Source organism: Puma concolor, chromosome B4, assembly GCF_028749965.1.
Source record: "Puma concolor isolate L17-30 chromosome B4, mPumCon1.1.hap2, whole genome shotgun sequence".
Classification (NCBI taxonomy): domain Eukaryota; kingdom Metazoa; phylum Chordata; class Mammalia; order Carnivora; family Felidae; genus Puma; species Puma concolor.
In genome coordinates this window covers 116,592,908-116,617,887 of record NC_141673.1, presented here as the reverse complement: position 1 = coordinate 116,617,887, position 24,980 = coordinate 116,592,908, and the positions used below count along the sequence as shown (strand labels likewise).

The 24,980-nt window shown below is 40.3% G+C and overlaps 1 long non-coding RNA gene and 1 other non-coding gene across 2 annotated transcripts in view; both read left to right on the top strand.

Moving 5' to 3' along the window:
* LOC147579447 (uncharacterized) overlaps positions 1 to 24,980 on the top strand; it is a 118,466-nt gene that overhangs the window by 72,248 nt on the left and 21,238 nt on the right. Inside the window, exons 4-5 of the long non-coding RNA XR_015253959.1 lie at positions 17,543 to 17,658; positions 23,198 to 23,294. This is a non-coding gene — a long non-coding RNA (uncharacterized LOC147579447). The remainder of the gene's footprint in view (positions 1 to 17,542; positions 17,659 to 23,197; positions 23,295 to 24,980) is intronic.
* Positions 20,738 to 20,886, top strand: LOC112868036 (small nucleolar RNA SNORA62/SNORA6 family). The gene has a single exon (XR_003224231.1). It is a non-coding gene; the product is annotated as a small nucleolar RNA SNORA62/SNORA6 family (small nucleolar RNA).

The window sequence follows — 24,980 nt, the reverse complement described above, 5'->3', positions numbered from 1 at the left end:
GGCTCAAGGCTAATGTGCCTCTAAATCCCTTAAAGGCACATTAGTGGGTAATTACAACAAATAAAGGCTAATGGGAGAACCACATCTGTTTTGTTGATTTGGCTTAGAGAAGAATTCTGGGTTAGGAGATTTAGTCAAATGGCTTGACCCTCTTTAGCCGCCCCTACCCGCCCCCCCCCCCCCAACCCCCAATCCAAAGCATACCTGCAAGGGGCCCATTGTCTAATGGAAAGATCTCTTGACCTCATGTGTGCATAGGAAAAGCATAAGCAGCCTCATACTGACACGGTGACCTGGCTGATGACTTTAGACAGGCCACACATTTTCCTGACCCTGGAAAGGCCATAGAATGTGCCTAGAAGGAGGAATGTCATGAATAGATTTTTATCTTTGCTGTCTCCCAAGGGACCCAAAGTGTTTTTGCAAATGAACTGACAAAAATCCATTGGAGAGAGAGAGAGTCTTCTCTCCTTTAATTGCTCCCAAGGTATCTGTAGTCCAGGTGCTAATGTGGTGTAACTGTCCAGGTGGTCAAGCTTTTATTTTTTGAGGAGTTGGTGTAACAACACTTTCACTTGGGACATAGAGAAGCCGTTATGAATTTTTCAACGTATGGAGTAATTGAAAATCTGTTCTTAGAGGCTTTTCCTATTAGAGGTGTAATTCTGGGGTAAAGACAATGCTGCACGGTCACCAAATTCCATTTAATCTTTCTCTTCCTGAGTATATGGGATGGGATGACAATACTTCTCAACCTCCCTTCCAGTTAGAGTGGACCATAGCCTAGCTCTCACCAATGAGGGTAGGCATCAGAGTTGTAATCCATTCCCAGGTCGGATCTTAGAAATACTACATCTGAGCATCCAGCCTGCTCTCCCCCTGACTCTGTAACCATAGAAGCCATATGTTGAATCTATCTCATTAAGAGGTGAAGGTGGCGTGAAATGCCTGAGTTACCCGATGGAAGAGATGCTTTGTAGAGTCACCTTCCCCGGCAGACTGTATGTGAATGAAAATCAAACCTTTTCTTGTGTTAAACCACTGAGATTTATGGATTTATTGGTGCCATGGAGAAGCCCAGGCTGTAGTAATCAATGCATTCTCCTCTTCATACGTGCCGTATTTTGTGCTTCCAGGGAAGTCTCACAGAATCTTGGCTTTTTATTCTGGGCCGAAAAGTTCTTAGTGCAAACAGCCATCTAATGCTGGATTCTCTTCTGCCAGATCCTAGTCAAGGGGATTTCATCTCCTCCTATAACTGCCATTTAGAACAGCACTGAGTTTTAGATATTCTTTTTACATTGAGCTATATGTCAAATAGTGTCTGCTATATTACCATTATACCAGATTTCCAACCAACATTTCCCCCACCCCCGACTAATCACACCTCAACCAGCCCACAGAAGAAAGCCACAAATGCTAAGAGATATTATAAGCATTTGAACAGTTTTATATTATAAGTGTTTGAACAGTATTCCTAAGTTCACATCACCATGTTTGGGCTTGCTTTCTTCACCAGTGCCCTCAGACTTTGCAAACATTAAAGCGTCTGCTCTCTGCTTTACCTCATTCTAACTCTCTGCTCACCATTTAAAAAATGGTGTTTGGGGCGCCTGGGTGGCGCAGTCGGTTAAGCGTCCGACTTCAGCCAGGTCACGATCTCGCGGTCTGTGAGTTCGAGCCCCGCGTCGGGCTCTGTGCTGACAGCTCGGAGCCTGGGGCCTGTTTCAGATTCTGTGTCTCCCTCTCTCTCTGGCCCTCCCCCGTTCATGCTCTGTCTCTCTCTGTCTCAAAAATAAATAAAACGTTAAAAAAAAAATTTTTTTTTAAATGGTGTTTGTTTATTTTCTAAAGAGAGACAGAGCAAGAAGGGGGGAAGGGCAGAGAGAGAGGGAGACACAGAATCCGAAGCAGGCTCCAGGCTCCGAGTTGTCAGCACAGAGCCCGATGCAGGGCTCAAACTCATGAACCGTGAGATCATGACCTGAGCGGAAGTCAGACACTTAACCGACTGAGCCACCCAGGTTCCTCTGCTCACCATTGACTTTGGTGGTCTGGCATTGTTTGCCTCGTGTCCTCTGATGGCAGCATCTTCTCTTGTCTCAGGAGGGGATCCTACCTTAACTCCCAGCTTGACAGAATCGTGTCCTGGCTCCTCTGTAGTGCCCTGGTCAGATCAGTCTAGGTCTGCCTTTCTCAGCCTTCCCAGCCAGGAGCTGGAACTATTTTGGATTAGAGCAGGCAACTCATTCTACACAAGAGCCAAGAGTCAAGTCTAGTAAGATACACAACAAGAGATCCGTCAACCTAGAACATTAGGGACTAGAAGAAGCCATTCTGTCCTGGGAAACCTTTTTAAAGACAATTGTGAAGAATTTTAGGAAATTTGAGATATATTCTCAGAAGTCATCTCATCTGAGAGACCTTCCCTGACCATCTTTTTCTGTTTATTTTTAAATGTTTATTTACTTATTTTTGAGAGTGAGAGAGGGAGAGGGGCAGAGAGAGGAGACAGAGAATCCCAAGCAGGCTCTGTGCTCTCAGTGCGGAGACTGATGTGGGGGTCGAACTCATGAACCGTGAGATCATGACCTGAGCTGAAATCAAGAGTTGGACACTTAAATGACTGAGCCACTCAGGCACCCTTTGACCATCTTTTCTATTCCATCCTTCATCATACTCTTACTCCTATCCTGTACTATTTTTCTTCATAGCACTTTCCACTGCTTTGATATACGTTTGTTTAGTTTTTCAGCTCCTATCAGTAGAAAGTAGGCTACTGAAGGCAGTAACTATTTGTTCACTGCTATCGCCCCACACCTAGGACAGTACTTAGTGCATGCTAGGTGCTCAATACATATTTACTGAATATTGATTAAATAGCAGAAGGGAGTCACTTAAAGATATGGAAAATTAAGCCAAGGCATTCTCTGAGAGTATAGTACAAAAATCGCAAAGAGATAGAAAAAAATGAAAGAAAAATGAAGAGAGAAGGAGGATAGTTTCAGAAGTTTTAAATATATCAAATTTAAGTTCCAGGAAGAGACCAGAGAAAGGATGAAGCGGAAGAGGGGAGCAATTCCCAAAGTAATTGCAGATGAAAATTTCCCATATCTGAAAAAAAGACAATGGTACTGACATTGAAAGTGCTCACTGAGTTCCAAGTACAATAAATGAAAAGACACATCATAAGGAAATTCCAAAATCCTCAAGGGAAGGTAGACCCTCTAAGTATCTAGAGAAAAACATCAGATAGCTACAAAGCAGGAAGAGTAAGACTGGCATTATAGTAATATCAAAATCTTCACTGATGGTTGCAGTAAGGGAGGTGATGGAGGGAGGTGTTAAGGAGATGGAGAAATGTCTTAGATTCCTGTCTTGTTGGAGGGTAGGGATTAAATCTAGTTGTTATAGAAATACACATTTAACTATGTACTTGAAAATCTAGGGATAATTTGTAGAATAAAGAAGGCAGAATATATAAATTCTACAGTTTTGGAAAGGAAAGAAGGAAAAGGAGGGGGAGAAAGAGAGGAGAGAGGTAGAGATGGGGGAGAGAGAGGAAAGGGAGAGAGAGAAAGAAAGGGGGGAGAGAAGGGGGAGGGAGAAAAAGGGAGAGAAGAAGGAGAGAAAAGGAGAGGAGGGGGAGAAGGAAGAAGAGGGTGAGAAGAAGGAGAAAAAGGAAGAGAGAGAGATGGGAGAGAGAGAGGGGTGGGTGGGGAGGGAGAGATAGAGAAGGAAGGGGGAGAGAGAGAGGAGAGAGAGAGGTAGAGGGGGAGAGAGTGGGGGGAGGGAGGGAGAGAGAAGACCAAAGAAAATTCAAATTCTCTTACACACACACACACACACACACACACACACAGTCCTCGAACTAGATGGCCTCACAATTGATTCTGCTTGATGTTTATTTATTTATTCATTTTTAAGTTTTTATTTATTTAATTTGAAAGAGAGAGAGAGAGCAGAGGAGGGGCAGAGAGAGAGGGAGAGAATCCCAAGCAGGCTCCACACTGCTAGTGCAGAGCCTTGTGCGGGGCTCAAACCCACAAACTGAGATCATGACCTGAGCTGAAACCAAGAGTCAGATGTTAACTGACTGAGGCACCCAGGTGCCCCATCTGTGCCATGTTTAAAAAACAAGTTATACCAATCCTTTACAGACCTCTCCAAAAAAGTACACGAGTGGGGAATATTTTAAAACTTCTTACTCTGGTACCAAAATCAAAGATATCACAAGAACACTACAGACTTATATCTCTATAAATATATGCACCCCCCCCGCCCCCCCGCCAAATACTTTCAAACCAAATTAAGCAACATACCAAAAGGATTATATACCATGGCCATGTGAGGTTTATCCCAGGAATGGTTCAACATACAAATCAATCAAGATAACATACCCTAATAATAGCATAAAGGGCAAAAAACATATGATTATCTTAATAGACACAGAGAGAACATTTGACAATATACAACATCTTTTCAAGATAAAAACACTCAAAAAAAAAAAAAAAACTAGAAATAAGGGAGAATTTCCTCAACTTGAGTAAGGGCATCTACAAACAAAACAAAACAAATTTTGAAAGATAGAATACTTTCACAAGGCAAGGAACAAGACAAAGTTGTCTGCTCTTACCACATCTAGTTACATTGTACTAGAGGTGCTAGCCAGGGAAATTAGACAAGAAAAAGAAATTTAAAGCATCTAGAGCAGAAAGGAAGTAAAATGACCCAAACTATTAGCACTAATAAATGAAGTTAGCAAGGTTGTGAGATCACTATACAAAAATCAGTTGTGTTCTCTACAATGAAAACGAATAATCTAAAAAAGAAATTAAGAAAACAATTCCATGTGCAGTGATGTCAAAAAGAATAAAATACGTAGGCATGAATTTGGTGAAAGAAGTATGAGGCTTATACGCTGAAAACTACAAATATCATTGGAAAAAATTAAAGAAAACCTAAAGAAATGGAGACCTCCTATGTTCATGGATTGGACAACTCAATATTAATAAGATGGCAATCCCTAAATTGGCTTACAGATTCAATACAATCCTTCCCAAAAGCCAAGCTGCATTTATTTTGGTCGCTATTGGCCAGCTGATCCTAAAATTCATATGAAAGTGCAAAGGGCCCAAAATAAGAAAATTATTTTGAAAAAGAAGAACAAAGTTGGACAACTTATATTTCCTAATTTCAAAGCTGACTACCCAGCTGTAGGAATAAAGTATGTTTGTGTGTTAGTGGCATAAGGCAAAGATTAACGTAACAGCATTGAGAGTCCCGAAGTAAACTCTTACATTTATGGTCAATTGATTTTAGACAAGGGTGACAAAACAATTTAATGGAGAAAAATAGTGTTTTCAATAAATGGTGCTGAGACAATTGTACCACAAACCACTGAACTGTGTACTTTAAAAAATAAACTTGAAAATAATAAGAACAGGTTAGTTAAACCTTCAAGAATTTACGGATTCTCAGAGTAAGCTTTTCAACATGTCCCTATATGCTCCTCACTGGAAGCTTAAAATTCAGGGCCCTGGTCTTCAACTGATAATAGACAAAATAGGGTTTGAGGGAAAAGCATGTGAAGTGATGTAGCCTTATTTCATACTCCTAAAAGAAACAGGCTTCTAAGAAATTTAACAGTTTTAAATCTTTATGTGTTGAGCATAGATTCAAAATACACAGACAAAAAACTGATAGAAAGACAGGAGTACTTAAGAAATCCACAGTCACAATGGACTATTTTTAACTTTTTCAGAAATCAGCAGTTACAGTAGACAAAACTTATTCAGGAAAAGGAAAGACTAACAACATAAAAAGTGTTGTTTCTAATGCAAGTATACAATCTTTACACATATACATGGAGCATGTATAAATGTCAACCATATGTTAATCAAATATGTTCATCAAGTTCCAAAATGTTATCATATTGGTCATTTTATAATAAACAGAGTGCACATAATTGCAAATTAATAATAGAAAGATACCATAAAAACCGTACACTTAAAAATGGGAAAAAAACACTTGTAATTACTTTGGAATAAATAGGAGATGAGGGGCACCTGACTGGCTCATTCGGTTAAGCATCCGACTTCAGCTCAGGTCATGATCTTGTGGTTCACGAGTTCCAGCCCTGCGTCAGGCTCCGTGCTGACAGCTCAGAGCCTGGAACCTGCTTCCAGATTCTGTGTGTCCCTCTCTCTCTGCCCCTCCCCCACTCATGCTCTCTCTCTTTCTCTCTCTCTCTCTCAAAAATAAATAAACATTAAAAAAATTAAAACAACAGGAGGTAAATAGAAATTATGAAATATTTAGATATTAACATTGAGATTGCATAGCAGGTTTCTGTGATGCAATCAAAGAAGTTCTGAAAATTTATTACCTGAAGTGCTTTATTTGAAAATAAGAGGGATGAACATGAACTACAACTCCAACCAAAATGTTAGAAAAAATAAAAGCAAACTAAACCCAAAGAAGGTAGTGGTTAATAGAGAAAAGAGAAATGAAATCAAAATTACATTTTGATTTTACCTTAGGTAATAACTGTCATTAATAACGATTAAAAAATCATTCAAAGAGGTTTCTTTGAAAATACTACTAATATTTTTAAAATGGCAATTGTCAGCATAAAACAATTAGACATGTCCTCATAGATAACAGTAAACAAGTGACCACAGAGAGAGGAAGTTGTAAACCTCCTGAGAGAGGAAGGTTTTGTATCAATTAATTTGGCGACCTTGACAAAAATAGGGAAAAAAAAGAATTTATCAAGATGACCAACATTGGATCAAGAAGAAGTAGAAACCAGAGGAGATAATAAAAATAGGTTAAAATCAAACAGTAGGCATGTCCCCACATTCAAATTAGTTTTGAGAGAAATTCTACAAATTTTCAAAGAATAAATGATTGCCATATTGCCATCGTTTACAAAATGTTCCAAAATATTTTAAAAAATTAGAAAGGTAGCCTAACATGTTATGAGACCATATCACTTAGGAATATGGATTTCAGTTTTTAAAATTACATATTAGCAAGTCAGATCTGGTAGTGTATTAAAATAATACATCATGATCAAATAAAATTTATACCAGTAGTGTAAACATCAGAAAATCTACTCATATGATCTCTACATTAACAGATTAAAGATAAAAATACAATGCTGTCATTACATATTGAACCCAATTTTTATAATATTCAACATATAATCATGATCTGTAAAGAATTTCTGAAATTTCAAAAAAACCCTTATCAAGTTAGTTACAAAAAATGTTGCCTTGGGCCTCCTGGGTGGCTCAGTCAGTTAAGCGTCTGACTTCTGCTCAGGTCATGATCTCGCGGTCCGTCAGTTCGAGTCCATGTCGGGCTCTGTGCTGACAGCTCAGAGCCTGGAGCCTGCTTCGGATTCTGTGTCTCTCTCTCTCTTTCTCTGCCCCTCCCCTGCTCATACTCTGTCTCTCAAAAATATATAAAAATAAAAAAGAAAAAAAGATGTTGCCTTGACCCAATAAAATATATCAATTAGAAATTCACAGTGGAAAAAAAGAAGAAATTTACAGCAAACATTATATGGAATAATAACACATTAGAGTCATTCTCACTAAAACCAAGAAAAGTTCTAGAATGCTTGCCATCCGTAATTTTTATTCTACCTTTTAGAAGCAATACTAATCAATGAAATCATACACACATACACACAAAGAAAGAATAAGAACTTTGAAGAATAAATGTCATGCCATTATGTGAAGATAACATTATCTACTTAGATATCCATGAAAATCAAAGTACAAGGGCTTAGAGCTAATATGGGAGTTTAGCAGCATGGCAGGATATGATATCATCATTTAAAACAGCCTATTACTATTGTGTACCCCACCACTAACTGTTTAAAAACTATAAATGGTGTGTGTGTGTGTGTGTGTGTGTGTGTGTGTGTGTGCTTGTGGAAGGAGGGAGGGTGCAAGAGACATAGAGATAGAGATAGGGACAGAAAGAGAGAGACAGAGATAAAAACCATTAAATCCTTAGGAATTAATTGTACAATAAATGTTCAAAATCTTAGATCTTTAAAAAAATAATTTAAAACTTTACCAATCACCTTAAAGAACATCTGTGTAACTGATACAGTTTTATGGATAAGATTCATTGTTATAAGATTTAACTCATCATAAAGTAAATCTCTATATTTAATGCAATCCCAGTGAATATTCCAAAATAAGCTTTTGTGTTAGAAAATTTATGTAACAATTTGGCAAAAATAAATGAAATGAAATGAAATGAAATCTGTACTGAAACTAATTTTAAAAATAAACTCCATATACATTAAACATCTAAATGTTAAGAAAGTAGAAATGTAAATGCATTAGAAGAAAACATTGACAAGTATGTCTGATTTTTAGAACAGGGAAAGCATTCTTTTTTTTTTAAATATAATTTATTGGGGCGCCTGGGTGGCGCAGTCGGTTAAGCGTCCGACTTCAGCCAGGTCATGATCTCGCGGTCCGTGAGTTCGAGCCCCGCGTCAGGCTCTGGGCTGATGGCTCAGAGCCTGGAGCCTGTTTCCGATTCTGTGTCTCCCTCTCTCTCTGCCCCTCCCCCGTTCATGCTCTGTCTCTCTCTGTCCCCAAAATAAATAAACATTGAAAAAAATAAAATAAAATAAAATATAATTTATTGTGAAGTTAGCTAACATACAGTGTATACAGTGTTCTCTTAGCTTTGGGAGTAGATTCCCATGATTCATCGCTTACACACAATACCCAGTGCTCATCACAACAAGTGCCCTCCTCAATGCCCATCACCCATTTTCCCCTCTCCCCTGCCACCTCTATCAACCCTCAGTTTGTTCTCTGTATTTAATAGTCTCTTTTGGGACGTCTGGGTGGCTCAGTAGGTTAAGCATCTGACTTCGGCTCAGGTCATGATCTCACGGTTCGTGGATTCGAGCCCCACGTTGGGCTCTGTGCTGACAGCTCAGAACCTGGAGCCTGCTTCGGATTCTATGTCTCCCTCTCTGCCCCTCCCCTGCTCGCACTGTCTCTCTATTTCTCTCAAAAATAAATAAACATTAAAAAGAAAAAAGAAAAATATTTAAAAAGAGTCTCTTATGGTTTGCCTTCCTCTCTGTTTGAAACTATTTTTTCCTCTTCCATTCCCCCATGGTCTTCTGTTGAGTTCTCAAATTCCACATATGGGTGTAAATATATGATATCTGTATTTCTCTGACTCATTTCACTTAGCATAATAGCCTCCAGTTCCATCCACATTGTTGCAAATGGCAAGATTTCATTCCTTCTCATTGCCCAGTAGTATTCCATTGTATATATAAACCACATCTTCTTTATCCATTCATCAGTTGATGGACATTTAGGCTCTTTCCATAATTTGGCTATTGTTGAAAGTGCTGCTAGAAACATTGGGGTACAGGTGCCCCTATGCATCAGCACTCCTGTGTTCCTTGCGTAAATTCCCAGCAGTGCTATTGCTGGGTCATAGGGTAGATCTATTTTTAAGTTTTTGAGGAAACTCCACACGGTTTTCCAGAGTGGCTGCACCAGTTTGCATTCTCACCAACAGTGCAAGAGGGTTTCAGGGAAAGCATTCTTTTTTCTTTCAATGTTTATTTACTTTTGAGACAGAGAGAAAGAGACAGAGTGCCAGTGGGGGAGGGGCAGAGAGAGGGAGACACAGAATCCGAAGCAGGCTCCAGGCTCTGAGCTGTCCTCACAGAGATATGGCCATCTAAGCGCATGAAGCTCAAAGATCCCTGAACAGATTCAATCCAAAAAGATCTTCATGGAGACACAGTATAGTGAACATCTCAAAAATCAAAGAAGAGAGCATTTTGAAAGCAACGAGAGAAAAAAAGGCTAGTCACATATATGGGAACCTTGATAATGTGATCAGCAGTTTTCTCCTCAGAAATCTTGCAGTCTAGAGGAGAGTGCTAAATGCTAAAAGAAAAAAAAGAATGCCAAGCAGAATACTTTCCATGGCAAAGTTGTCCTTCAGAAATGGAGGGATAAAGACTTTTCCAGACAAACAAAAACTGAGAGAATTTGTCACCAATAGACTGACCTTACAAGAAATGCTAAAAGGAGTTAAGCTTAAGTGAAAGGACCCTGGTTAGTACCATGAAAACATACTAAAGTATAAAACTTGCTGGTAAACATGAGAAACATAGAGTAAAATTCAAAGTACTCTAATATGCAATGGTGGTGTATAAATCACTTTGGAGTCTAGCATATATGTTAAAAGACGAAAGTATTAAAAATAACAATAGTTACAATATTTGGCTTATGGACACACGATATAAAAACATATAAATTGTGGCATCAACAACATAAAATGTAGGATAGACAAGTAAATGTGTAGAACTTTTCTATGAAATTGAAGGTAAGTCGTTCTAAGCTTAAAATAGACAGTTGTAAGATGTATTGTGAAAGCCTCATGGTAATCACAAAGCGAAAACCTTAACAGATACACGAATAATAAAGAGAAACAAATCAATCCCACTACAAAAAGATCATCAGTTTACAAAGAAAGAGAGGAAGAAAGTAGAAAAGGAACTACTAAACAACCAGAAAACAATGAACAAAATGGTGGTAGTAAGCCACCATTCACCAAACGTGAATGATTTAAGTTCTCCAATTAAAAGGTGTAGAGTGGATGAATGGATTAAAAAGAATAAAGAAGAAGAAGAAGAAGAAGAAGAAGAAGAAGAAGAAGAAGACCTAACTATATGCTACCAATAAGACACTCACTTAAGCTTTAAGGCCATTCCTAGGTTGAAAGTGAAGAGATGGAGAAAAATACTCCATGCAAACAGAAACCCAAAGAGACCAGAGATAGCTATACTGAAATCAGACAAAATGCCTTTAAGTCAAAAACTGTAACAAGAGACAAAGCAGGCCATTATATAATAATAAAGGGGTCAGTTCATTGAGAGGATATAGCAATTGTAAATATGTATGTACCCAGGATTTAAGCTCCTAAGTAGATTAAACAATTATTAATATATCTGAAAACAGAAATAGACAACAATGTCATAATAGTACAGGACATCAATACCCTACTTTCAACAATGGATAGATCATACAGACAGAAAGTCAATAAGGAAATAATGGACTTGAACTTCACTTTGAAGCCAAATGAGCCTAACAGTCATATATACAGTGCATTTTATCCAACAGTAGCATATTCTTCTCAAGCACTTAAAGAACATTCTCCAGACCAGATTCCATGTTGGCCACAAAGCAAATCTTTAGAAATTTAAGAAGACTAAAATCGTATCAAATCTATTTTCTAACCAGAATAGTATGAAAGTAGAAATCAGTAACAGGAAGAAATCTGGAAAATTCAAAATATGTGGAAATTAAACCATACACTCCTGAACAAACACTAAGTCCAAGAAGAAATCAAAAGAGAAATAAAAAAAAATATCTTGAGGAAAATGAAATGCAAATACAACATACTAAAACTTATGGGATGTGCAAAATAATTCTAAGGAGGAAGTTTAGAGAGGTAAATGTATGTACTAAGAAAAAAGAAAGATCTCAGATAAACAACCTAAACTTATACCTCAAGGAATAAAAAAAGAACACACTAAACCCAAAGTTAGCAGAAAGAAGGGAAAATAAAGATTAAAGCAGAAATAAATGAAATAGAGACTAGGAAGACTAGGAAGAGAAATAGAGACTAGGAAGGAAATAGAGACTAGAAGAGACCATTAAAACTAAGAGTTGGTTTCTTGAAAAGGTAAACAAATTGACAAACCTTTAGCTAGACTAAGAAAAAAAAGAGAGATGATTCATATAAATAAAATTCTAAACGAAAGAGGAGACATTACAACTTGTTTCACAGACATACAAAAACTCACAAGGCTACTACGAGAATTGTAAGCCAACATCAGATAACTTAGAATAAATAGATTCAAACCTAGAAACACACAACTTACCAAGACTGAATCATGACACAATAGAAAATCTGAATAGACCAATAACAAACAAGGAGATTGAACACCAGTTAAAAATTTCCCAGCGAACAAACCCAAACCCAGATGGCTTCACTGGTGAGTTGTTCCAAACATTTAAAGAGTTAGTACCAATTCTTCCAAATTCTTCCAAAAAATTGAAGAGGAAGGAACACTTCTAAACTGATTTTATGAGGCCAATTTTACCCTGATACTGAAACCAGACGAAGACATTAGAAGGAAACGAAACTACATGCCAGTATCCCTCATGAAAATACATTAAAAAATTCTCGGGGCGCCTGGGTGGCGCAGTCGGTTAAGCGTCCGACTTCAGCCAGGTCACGATCTCGCGCTCCGTGAGTTCGAGCCCCGCGTCGGGCTCTGGGCTGATGGCTCAGAGACTGGAGCCTGTTTCCAATTCTGTGTCTCCCTCTCTCTCTGCCCCTCCCCCGTTCATGCTCTGTCTCTCTCTGTCCCAAAAATAAATAAATGTTGAAAAAAAAATTAAAAAAAAAAATTCTCAACAAAATGCTAACGACATGGAATTCAAGAGCACATTAAAGGGATCATATGCCATAATCAAGTGAGATTTGCCCCTGAGTTGCAAAGATGGTTCAACATGTGCAGATTAATAAATACGATGCACCACATAGAAAAATCATATAATCGTCTCAACAGAGGCAGAAAAAGCACTTGAGAAAATTCAACATCCCTTCGTGATAAAAACTTGCCACCAATCAGGTATAAAAGAAATGTACCTCAACATAATAGAGGCCATCTATTACAAGCTTACAACTAACATCGTACTCAATGGTGAAAAGCTAAAAGCCTTTCCTCCAAGAACAGGAGTCAGACAAGACTCAACATTACTATTCAATATAGTACGGGAAGTTCTAGCCAGAACAATTACTTACAAAAAAAAAAAGTAGCCAAATCAGAAAGAAGTAAAATGAGAGCCATTTGCAGATGACACTATTTTATGTATAGAAAACCCCAAAGACTCCAACAAAAGCTGATAGAACTAATAAATGCATTTCGTAAAGTTGCAGGATACAAACTCAACACAGAAATCAGTTGCATTTCTATACATTAACAACAAACTATCTGAAAGAGAAATTAAGAAAGCAATTCCTTTTCAATAGCATCAAAAATAATAAGATAATGGGGTGCTTGGGTGGCTCAGGTTGGTTGAGCATCTGACTCTGATTTCGGCTCAGGACTTGACTCCAGGGTCGTGGGATCTAGTCCCCCCCCCCCCCCCCCCCGTTGGGCTCTGCACTGAGTGTGGAGGCTGCTTAAGATTCTCTCTCTCTCTCTCTCTCTCTCTCTCTCCCTCCCGCTGCCCCTCTCCCCTGCTCCTGTGCTCACTCTCTCTGAAATAAGATGAAAAATTAAAAAAATAAGATACTTAGGAATAAATCTAAGCAAGGAAGTGAAAGATCTGTACACTGGAAACTGTAAGACTGATAGAAGAAATAGAAGAAGACACAAATAAATGGGAAGATAGCCTATGTTAATGGATTGGGGAATTAATATTGTTAAAAAGTTCGTGCTACCCACAGTGATTTACAGATTCAATGCAATCTCTACCCAAATCTCAATGGCATTTTTCACAGAAGTTCAAAAAAAAAAAAATCATAAAATTTGGATGGAACCACAAAGACTCCAAATAGCGAAAACCATCTTGAGAAAGAACAAAGCCAGAGCCATCATATTTTCTGATGTCAAACTACATTTAAAAAGCTATAGTAGTCAAAACAGTATGGTACTGGCATAAAAACAGTCACATGGATCCATGGCACAGAATAGAGGGCCCAGAAATAAACCTACACATATATGTCTGATTAATTCAGAACAAAGGAGCCATGAATATAAATTGGGGAAAGGGCAATGTCTTCAATAAATGATGTTAGGAAAATTGGATATTCACATGCACAAGAATGAAACTAAACTCCTGTCGTACACCATTGATAAAAATTAACTTGAAATAGATTAAAGGCTTAAATATAAGACCTGAAACTATAAGACCCCTAGAAGGAAACACAGGCTGCGAGCTCCCAACACTGGTCTTAGCAGGGATTTCTTAAGATAAGACACCAAAGCACAGGCAATAAAAGCAATAATAAACACGTAGGAGTGTATCAAACCTAGAAACTTCCTCACAGCAGAGGAAGTCACCAATAAATTGAAAAGACAATCTACAGAATGGGGGAAAATATTTGCAAACCATGTATCTTATATGGGCTTAACACTGTAAAAATATAGGAACCTCATAGGGGCACCTGGGTAGCTCTGTCGGTTAAGCATCTGACTTTCGGTTTTGGCTCAAGTTGTGATCTCGTGGTTTCTTGAGTTTGGGCCTTGTGTCGGGCTCTGCACTGGCAGCATGGAGCCTGCTTGGGATTCTCTGTCTCCCTCTTTCTCTGCCCCTCCCTCACTCACGCTGTGTGTCTTTCTTAAAATAAATAAGTAAACTTTAAAACAATTTTCTTAAAAATATGAGGAACTCCTACGACTCAACCTTAAAAAACCCTCAGACAATCTAGTTATGAAATGGGCCTGTGACCTGAGTGGACATTTTTCCAAAGAAGACATACAAATGGCCAACAGGTACAAGAAAGGCTGCTTAATGTCACCAATCATCGGGGCCATGCAAATCGATACCCCATGTGAGATATCACCTCACACCTGGTAGAGGGCTATTAAGAAGACAAGAGCTCACAAATGTTGGCAAGGATGTGGAGAGAGGGGAACGTTCATATGCTGTTGGTGGGAATGTTAACTGGCGCAGCCACTATGGAAAACAGTATGATGGTTCTTCAAAAAATCACAAATAGAACTATCACATGATGCAGCAATCCCACCTCCGGGTATTTATCTGAAGGAAACAGAATCAGCATCTCAAAGAGATACCTGCACTCCCATGTTTATGGCAGCATTACTCCCAATAACCAAGACACGGAAATAACCTAAATGTCCATCAGTAGATGAACGGATCAAGAAAATGTGTCACACACACACACACACACACACACACGCACGCACACACAATTATTCACTAAAAAGGAAGAACATCCTGTCATTTGTGACAACACGGATGAAACTTGAGGGTATTACGTGAAGTGAAATAAGCCCGACGGGGAAAGACAAATACAGCACTATCTCACCAATACGTGGAATTAAAGAAAGAAAGAAAAAAAAAAAGCTGATTTCATAGAAACAGAGAAGGAGAGAAGGGAGGTTGCCAGGGGAGATGGGGAGGGGGGGGGAAATGGAGCATGTAGGTCAAAGGGCACACATTTTCAGTTACAAGATGCGTAAGTTCAGAGGATCTAATACAGCATGTTGACTATTGTCTAACTCTACATAGGTGACTATATAATACAGTATGGTCACTTGCAATTGGCTGAAAAAAAAAGTTAACTATGTGCCACGATGGATGTGTTAATTACCTTGCTGTTGGTAACCATTCCACAATATATATGTATATCAAATGATCACGTTGTACACTTTATATGCAATTATGTTTGTAAATTATTCCTTGAAAAAGCCGGGAAGAAAAAGTTAAAAAAGGAAATCCTTTCTGTAAAATGAAGCAGAAAACATAAAGCCTTCCTGTACATTTTCTATAGACATGACTCTACGTTTTTATAGACATATACATGTAAATGTATGGAAAAGGACACTTACAAATGGATGATAGCAGTTGCCTCTGGAACGCAGACTGGGGTGGGGTTTGGACCCATCACAGGAACTCAACTTGATTTGCATTCTTCGCCTGTCTGTGAGATACAGTCATGGCATCGTGAATTTAGAGCTTGTAGAGTTAAGTAAAGGTTATTCTAAAAACTTTATTGGAAGTCTGAGGAGTATCATGTGTGACTTGATTGAGGCAAAGTGCTATCTTCTCTTTTCTAAGTTCTAGTTTAAAACCCGTAATAAATAAAGGGTGAAGGAGACAGTGATGGAAATGTGGCATTTTGTTGTTGTTTCCACCTTCCCAGGTATTCATCATTATTATTAAGTCACGGCAGGAATCTTCCCTGACAATACAGTCGGAAGGTGAGTTAATAAAAATAATGATAATATTACGAGACAGGAAAGCATTGAAAATGCTACATACATACCTTAAAGCCATTCTGACTTAAAATCTGCAAATCCATCGGCTCATTCATCAAGCTTCTGATGTGATGCAGGACTGAGGCCTTAGTTCCAATATGGGTCCACTCCTCTGGGTTCTTTATCCTTTCTCTTGCCAAAGCGACTTCTGTAAATCAGCATGCTTCATCTCCACTTTTGTTTTCTTTAGACTCGAGCAAAACTGAAGACACTTGCAAACAACCAGAGTGCAGACTTCTTGTGGATTTCCGCGGCTTTCTACCCGACCATTTTTTTTAGTTGCCTATTTCTCACCTGCTTTGACAACAATGTTTGTCATAGCAACGCGCTTGAATGTAGCTTTCCAAAACACTCAACTTACTTTTAGAAAAGAAACCCTCTGTTGCTATTTATTCTTCATTAGTTTACTGAATCCAAAATTAAACCGCACAATGACACTAATACAAATGTTATAAATGGTATTAGCCAACAGAATAAGCAAACAACTCAACAGTTGGGAAGAGGGGAGGCCAGGATTCACCCCCAGCTCTGCGAGCCAAGGCCACAGTTCTGTTTGTTTTACGGCGGGAATGGGGACACTAGGTGTGTGTATGCTGTGGATCAAACAAGTTGGTTGGGAAAGCTTCTGCAGTGTTTTCTGATATGACAACTAGCCCCACGAATGCCTGGATCCACCTGTCCAAGCGTTTCCGAGGGAGATACACATCAGAAAGAGGAACACCGCTTCTTACCAGCAGCATGACTCACGGGTAAAGAGGAGTTGGTGGAAAAGCCATATTTTACGATCTCTCCACTGTCCGGCGAGCCTCCACAGCACAGGAGCCCCGCCTCAGGACCAGCACACATTCAGGCCTCGATGGGGAAGGAGGGCTCCAACCGGCCCTTGTGTCCACTTGTTAACTCAGACTCACAGAAGAGGACCAGTGAGGAAGTATGGAACCAAATAGCTTGCAGAGTAGATTTACCCCCGCGACTGCATGCGAGGCAAAAGTGGAACAGGAGAGAAGGTGGTTTTGGTTACTGCTCATTTTTGTTACTGCTTTTAGGAACACGGCGAATGGCTGTGAAGCCACTGCCCGTATCTCAAGCCTGAGAGGTACCTGTGACTTACGTCTCTCTGCGTGCTCTCCTTTCTTCCAGCCAGCGTTTTCCGCCAAGAGTAGCCAGCATTCTGGGCCTTGAGTTGATCCTTCCTTTAATGAATTTTTCTTTGTTTTAAATATACATACGCTTCTGCCTTCTCTTAACCAAAGTTGAAAAGCAAAAATCTTACCTCTTGCCCTCTTATGCCTGCCCTGAAACTCTAAAAAAGAGGTATTATACAAGGTCCAGCATCACCCAAGGGAGATCAGTTGTCTGCAAGAGAGTAAGAGAGAGAAATTGTAAATAGTTACCTTAGTTTCCTTTTGATCTAAAGAATCCATGATTGTCTTTTTTCCCTTTCTTTAGTTTCCTTTGGTCATACCAAGGAATGACCCGGTAGATAAACTGCACTGTCTAATGGACCAAGAGTATGGACATGGTTGAACTGGATGATCTGTTTAACTGAAGCCTTTGGAGCAGAGGTAACGTTTTCTTGTTAGGGGACATGGTATGAATGTCACCCTCATGATGTGTTATATATATATACATATATGTGTGTGCATATATATATATATGTATATACATATACATGATGTATACATATATATTCATAAATATATTCATAATTATATTCATAAATATATTATAATTATATTCATAAATATATTCATAGATATATTCATATATATTCATACACACACACGTATATATGTATATATATAATGGCATATTACTCAGCCATGAAAAAGAATGAGATCTTGTCATTTGCAACCACGTGGATAGAGCTAGAGTGTATTATGCTAAGTGAAATAAGTCAGAGAAAGATAAATACCATATGATTTCACTGATGTGTGGAATTTAACAAACAAAACAGATGAACACAGGGGAAAAAAAAAGATGGATGCAAACCATCAGAAAGACTCTTAGGTATAGAGAACAAACTGAGGGCTGATGGAGGGAGGCAAGTGGCGGGGATGGGCTGAATAGGTGATGGGCATTAAGGAAGGCACTTGTTTTGATGAGCACTGAGTGTTATATGTAAGTGATGAATCACTAAATTCTACTCCTGGAACTAATATTACACTCTATGTTAACTAACAAGAATTTAAATAGAAACTTGATACATTTAGGAAAAAAAATGAGACTTTCAAAACACGTGGAATATTCTAGAAGATCTCAACAAACAGGAAAGTGGTTTCAATGTGAATTTGTATCTCAAATATATGCAGTTCTGTTAGAAAAATGATTAAAGAAAGCAACTTAAGTGATACAAACTTTCTGTAACACTTCATGAAGTGGACAGTTTCTATTTGGAGGTCAAAATAGGTCAGAAGGCAGGAAACTTTTACAGGATAAAGAATACAGAACAAGAAAGAAAAGTAGAAAATATCTGATTGGTGGGAGCCATATAGTCAACTTTCTGGGCAAGAAGGCCCAGAGTTGGTGTGTCCTTTTGGGGATTGGCTGACTGGATATACTAGGTTTCTGGTCAAGGGGAACATTTACGGGGACACAGAGGTTATCTAAGTCGTGGGTTGCCAATATGGCAACCCGGACAGGAGTGGCTCCATCTTGGGCCTAGAAATTTATTTCAACACTTCTCTCTAAACTTCCCTCTTCGTCCTTTCTTTTCTTCGAGAGAAAATTGCCCTCACCTCCACCGTCTGTGCCCTCAGCTGCTCATTCTATCAGCTGTGCTGAGGCCAGGGTTAAGATGTCCATCGTTCCTCCTGGTGTTCTGCAAGATAGCCTGTGTTTCCTTCAGTCTGGAATGGAAGAAAAGATAAGGCAGCTCTTCAGAGTCCAGCGTGTGGTCCTGGAGCCTGGACCTCCCGTACCCGGCGTGAAGGGGGTTGATGTGTCATTTACTCAGGTCTGCAGGAGTCTGAGTCCGTTGGCAATGTGAAAACCCTATTCAGATGCCTGGAGTCTGGCCGTTGCTGTTCACACAGCTGGTTCCCCTGGCTGAGATCTGAATCGGTGGTGGAGAGAGGCTTAAGGGGGATGACTCAGCAGAGGCTGATGGTAAACTAAGAAAATTCCGTCTGAGTACCTCCATAAGGAAAGTGTCAGCTCGCCTGGGAAGACAGTTATCCAAAGGAATAGCTCACTTCTCATGACCCACCCCCTCCCTTCATGGGTTGATTTTTAAGCACTTGTCTGGGCACAAGGGGTGGGCTTGCTAGATAAGACAGATTCTCTCTTCACAAGAAATATACAATCTAAATCTAGAAGGGCACAGCAAGGCACGCCAATGAGTGATTCAGATTGAATGGGATGACTGTCTCAGGAGGCACAAAATAAGGCTTCAAGGGTTTTGAAGAAAAAGAAATGGGCATTCATTGAGCACCTATTATGGGTTGGACACTGTGCTGTGATGTGTAGTTTCAGACTTCAGCCCTTGCTCAGCTCTGGTGGCTTCTTCAGGAAACTTCTCACCATTACAGAGCAAACCGAGGGGACAAGATACTCTTGTTTCTCATTAGTCTGTCCCATGACTAGGTCCTTATGTTATTTTTCAGGGGACTGAATGTGAACTTTGGAACATATTATTAAAAATCCCCATGGGGCGCCTGGGTGGCTCAGTCGGTTAAGCGTCCGACTTCGGCTCAGGTCATGATCTCACGGTCTGTGAGTTCGAGCCCCACGTCGGGCTCTGTGCTGACAGCTTGGAGCCTGGAGCCTGCTTCAGATTCTGTGTCTCCCTCTCTCTCGGACCCTCCCCCATTCATGCTCTGTCTCTCTCTGTCTCAAAAATAAATAAACATTAAAAAAATTTTTTTAAAAAACCTTAAAAATAATCCCCATACATTTTTGTAGTTATGGCCTTTTATGTTTTACTGTGGATGACTTTCACTTGTGTATCTAATGAGATGGGGAGATAACCTGTAAAAAAAATGTTAGAAATGAAAGAAAAACGATAGGTGAACGACAACAACAAAACGTTGGTTGAGCCTTTTTTTTCCCCCTTTCATCTCTTGGTTGCCTTATCGCTTCAGATTTAGAGAAGTCCAAACCATGATGCAGACTTATTGCGACTGATAGAGAGTTTTCTAGTGCAATCTAAAGGGGCAATGCTGTAAACCCTGATACCAAAATCTTTAAGCCTAACTGAAAGGAGAACTGAATAATCGTCAGTTGGATCAGAGCAGAGACCTAAAAGTGGTTCTGCACCTTGGCTGCTTTAAAAAATGCAGGTGCACCTGACCATACCTCCAGCCAATTAGATTAAACCTTGTCATGGTGGGATCCAGACTTCAATGTTTTTATTTTATTTTTTTATTAAGTTTATTTATTTTGAGAGAGAGAGAGAGAAAGAGAGATTGAAAACACATGTATGCTGATAGGGGAGGGGCAGAGTGAGAGAGAAAGAGAATCCCAAGCAGGTTCCACACTCAGCACAAAGCCCAGCGTGGGGGTCCATCTAGCAAACGGTAAGACCATGACCTGAGCTGAAATCGAGAGTTTGGCACTTAACCAACTGAGCTACCCAAGTGCCCCAGACTTCAGTATGTTTTAAAGCTCCAGATGATTCAAAGGTGCCATCGGTGTTAATAAATACTTCCACACAGGAGATATTTAAATCTAATCTGCTGGTTGATGAACTCACAAGCGTAGGCCGTGTGCTACGTGATGGGAGAGTCATTCGCTAACACCATAAGGGTCTCTGGCCCAATGCGTGGGGTTTGAGAGTAGTTCTTGCCACAAGTATAATTCAAGTGTGTCAGAGCTTTAAGGAGAAATGAAAACGTTTTGAAAAATGGTCTATGTTTTCCTCTGCTTTTCTGCATATTTCCTAACTGCTCTGGCCTCTTAGGCATCACCGGGCCCTTCTGTTTTCAGAGCAACTTGATGAATCCTGTGTAAGATCCCAAGAAGGGAGCTCGCCCAGTGGCCTTCATGAGGTGGATGCTGGGGAGGCTGCGGCCACGAAGAATTCCAGGGCGAATGGCCTGCTCTGGCTCCTGAGTTCATTGCTACTCAGCCTGAAGTCGCACTTGGGTCTGAAGGCATGTGGGTGCCCTCGGTGCCTATTCAGCAGGTTCCCTACTGAGGACGGGAGCCCTCAACCTGCCACTGAAGACTGGTCTGCAGCTCCCACCACTGGGGGCCACTGAATGGGCACAACCAACCACGGAGGGATCTTAAAGAGCTGCTCCTCCACAAAGGCAAAAAAAAAAAAAAAAAAAAAAAAAAAAGGAAATAAGGTTGCCTGAAAAGGAACAGTTCCTGAAACAAAACAAATTTAATCTGCATGTGAATCCCCCAGATGTTGCTAAAATGCAGATTCTAATTCAGCATTTGGGGGTGGAGATGAGGCCTGGGCTTCTGCCTTTCTGCCAGACCCCATGGGTTTGGAGAACACTAAGAGATTTCTAACAAAGCCCTGGCGCTGTTGGTTCCTAGACCACACTTTGAACGGCCACGGTGTAAGTGAAGCGTTTCCCAGAGTGAGTGCAGATCCCCGAGTCAGAGTCATTGGGGTGGAGACGCTTGCTCTAAAGCAGATACCTGTGCCCCACCCCCAACCTTCTTAATTAGGCTCTCTGGGGGGTGAACTAAGACTAACCGCCTGGGGAATTTTTGTTTTTTTCTTTGAATGCTCAGGTTCATGTCCAATAATCTCACCTTGCCTCTTTCCAGATTGTAACTTAATTGATTTAGGGTGGGGCCTAGGCACTTTTAGCTCATCAAGGCACCTAGTGTGCAATCAGAACATGAGAAACCCCTAGAAAGACTCAAAAATCTCCCAGCGTCTGTGTGCCACCCTCAGAGACTGGGATTTCATGGGCCTTGGGTGTGGCCTAGGTACTGGAACAGTGTCCCAGGTGATTCCTAAGGTGCAGACAAGCTTGGGAACCATTGGGTTAGCGTGTCCCTATGTGAGCACGTCATCCAGGCAGTTCTTAATGCATGTTAAAGCTTGAGAGCCTCTGATCTGGAAGGAAAGTCAAAGACAACTCTTTTGTTAGCATAAAGGGTAACTGTCTGCAAGGACTCTGGTTATAAGTCTAGGAGCCGTCTTAGAGCTATGACTAAAACTTCAGACATGTGTTTGATTCACTGGGTGTAGGAGGATGTGGGTAAGCAACGGAAAGACAAGGTAGAAAGAGAAATGATACACACGCTCTAACTCTTCCAAAGGGTCTTACTCCGATCGGCTTGCACGGCACAGCTGTTGGATTGCTAGGCCTTATGGATACAACAGAAGATTAATACAGAAAGGTTCTGATTGTAAATACGTGCTATTATTCCTTTATGAGTTACCTTTTCGATCATCAGACTGGTTACGTGTCTTTGTTTTAGGGGAGCGTTCTGTGCTCAGAGGAGAAAAACAAGCCCGTAAAAGCTGGTGGACATCTATTGTTTCTGACTGCCCAGCAGACCTTGTGTACTTCTAGAAAAACAGTCCGTTTTTTGAGCTAATGATTTTGCTTGGGGGTTAAAATGTTACACTTGAGTTATATGTCCAGCCTCGTGTCATAGAGCCTGAGCTCATTCGTTCCTCAACACCAGATCTCAGCCAAGCCACCTAGAGGTCTTCTCTAGGATTTCTCAAATCAGAGTTGGTTTCTCTCTGGTTGTAAAGTGACATGCCGTGGGCACCCGTGGCGTGGAGGGGAACTTGCCTGCAGTGGGAAAGAATTAGGCCAACCCAGTGACAGAAGCCAGAGGAGCCTGGGAAGGGAGACACCCTAGTTCCCATCCCTGAGGTCCCTGCAGACACCTGCTTATGTCGTCTTATCTTCGGTTCTGTGAGCTGTCCTGCTACCATTTCAATAAATCGCCTTTTTTTGCTTAAGAGGATTTGAACCAAGTGTCTGTCACTTACAAGCCAAAGAGTAATGCCCGGTTCAATATGGCACCATTCCCTTAGTATATTGCTCCAGCTGTTCAGGAGGAAGCACCAACCTCCTAAAGTTAGCCTTTAACAAAAATGGTAAGTCTTGATTACTGAAAATACGGAGCCAGGACATCGCAGGGCACAGGATTGTTTTTCTGTTTTGTTTTTCCCATCAGAGATGGAAAAGGAGCCAAGTGGCTAGAAGCAAAAGAGAGACTCTCCAAGTGTTGAGGAAGGAGAAGAAACCTTTGTGCGGATACCAACGGGGGAGAAGTAAGTCTGTGGGTTTTCTGCGATGCTTACCAGAGCCATCAGGTCACACAACGTGAGATCAGAATTATTAAACAAGTGTCCCTTGTACACCTTGCCACAGGCAAGGATTCGGCTGGGCTTTCAAGGCCATAAGCACCGATATGTATACCACACTTGAAAATTTACAAAGTGTTTTCGGAAATATTATGCCATTTTCCAGATGAGGACAAGTGCTCAGCAAGAGACTAAGGCTCCCCCAAGATCCCAGCTCCAGAGAATTGGAAGCAAGACTCATATCCAGGATTTGCTGGGTCCAACCCTGTGGTCTTTATCAATGCGCCACTGTATCTGCCTCCGAGGAATAGATGATATCAGTGGGTAGACATCAGCAATTCAATCCACCAGGGAGACCTCTCCAGGAAAATGTTTCTCCAGTGTCGTAATGCACGCCAGTAAGAAAAGAGGAATTCCTGCCACTCTTGAGTGACAGATGTGTGTTAGATAACAGAAGTGGGCAGCGACTGTGATAGGAATCTCTGAATGAGCGTTTGTCTCAACAGATCAGTTCAACTGAATTATGCAAAGGCAGCTTTACAACCAGAAAGACCACAAGAGGAGGAAATCAGGCATCTGGATCCTAATCCAGTGCCATTAGATGCTTGTACAAACCGCAGACAAGCTTTTTAACCTTCCCGGGCCTCAGTTTCTTCATCTGTAAAATGAATGGGTTGGACTTGATGATCTCTGAGGGCTCTTTCAGCCCTATAATTCTATGTTATTTGCTAGAATGCTCGTAGCAAATATGTTACACTGTGGTTTATAGCACACTATAATTACAGGGTTCAGAGTAGGAGAGAACACCGAATCCTAAATCAGCTCAACGTCTAATTCCTGTTCAGTCACGTCAGGCCAGATTGTTTTTATCTACATGAAATGAAATTTACGGCACTGCCTGCTTTTAGGGGGGGAGGTGAGGAAGCTCCAGGAAACCTGTCCAGGTGAAGAAGTCCAGAAAGCTATAAATAATAATGAGACTAAGCACCAACTGGGACACCTTCCACTTTTTTCAAAGCATGCTCACAGTAAACCATAAGATAGATGGACAGTGGTTGCTTTTTCTTTTCTTTCTTCCTTTCTTTCTTTTCTCTCTTTCATTTCTTTCTTTCTTTCTTTCTTTCTTTCTTTCTTTCTTTCTTTCTTTCTTTCTTTTCTCTCTTTCCTTTCTTTCTTTCTTTCTTTCTTTCTTTCTTTTCTTTCTCTCTTTCTTTCATTTCTTTCTTCTTTCTTTCTTTTCTTTCTTTCTTTCTTTCTCTCTCTTTCTTTCTTTCTTTCTTTCTTTCTTTCTTTCTTTCATTACCTTTGTCAGATGGGGAAAGTGAGGCACAGGCTGGTTTTTATGATCTGACCAAGATCTCCTTATGACAGAGCCAGGACTAAGACCCAGATTTCTTGACCCCAATTCTAGAATTCCTTCCAACAGTCAGTGTTTCCTTCAGGGAGTCAGGTATCATTATGTTCTCATTAGCAAAATGCTCCTTCCTGATGACTAGGAAAGTTGCTGGCAAGCATCACTTCTGTTGACAGGTGTTGGAGAGAGATGTGTCATGGGGGGGGGGGGTGCGAGGGCCACTTTTGAATGTTTTTTCTCACCTTTTCAATATCTACAGAGGCAAATATCGATGCACGTTAGGGTCTTTGGCTCATGAG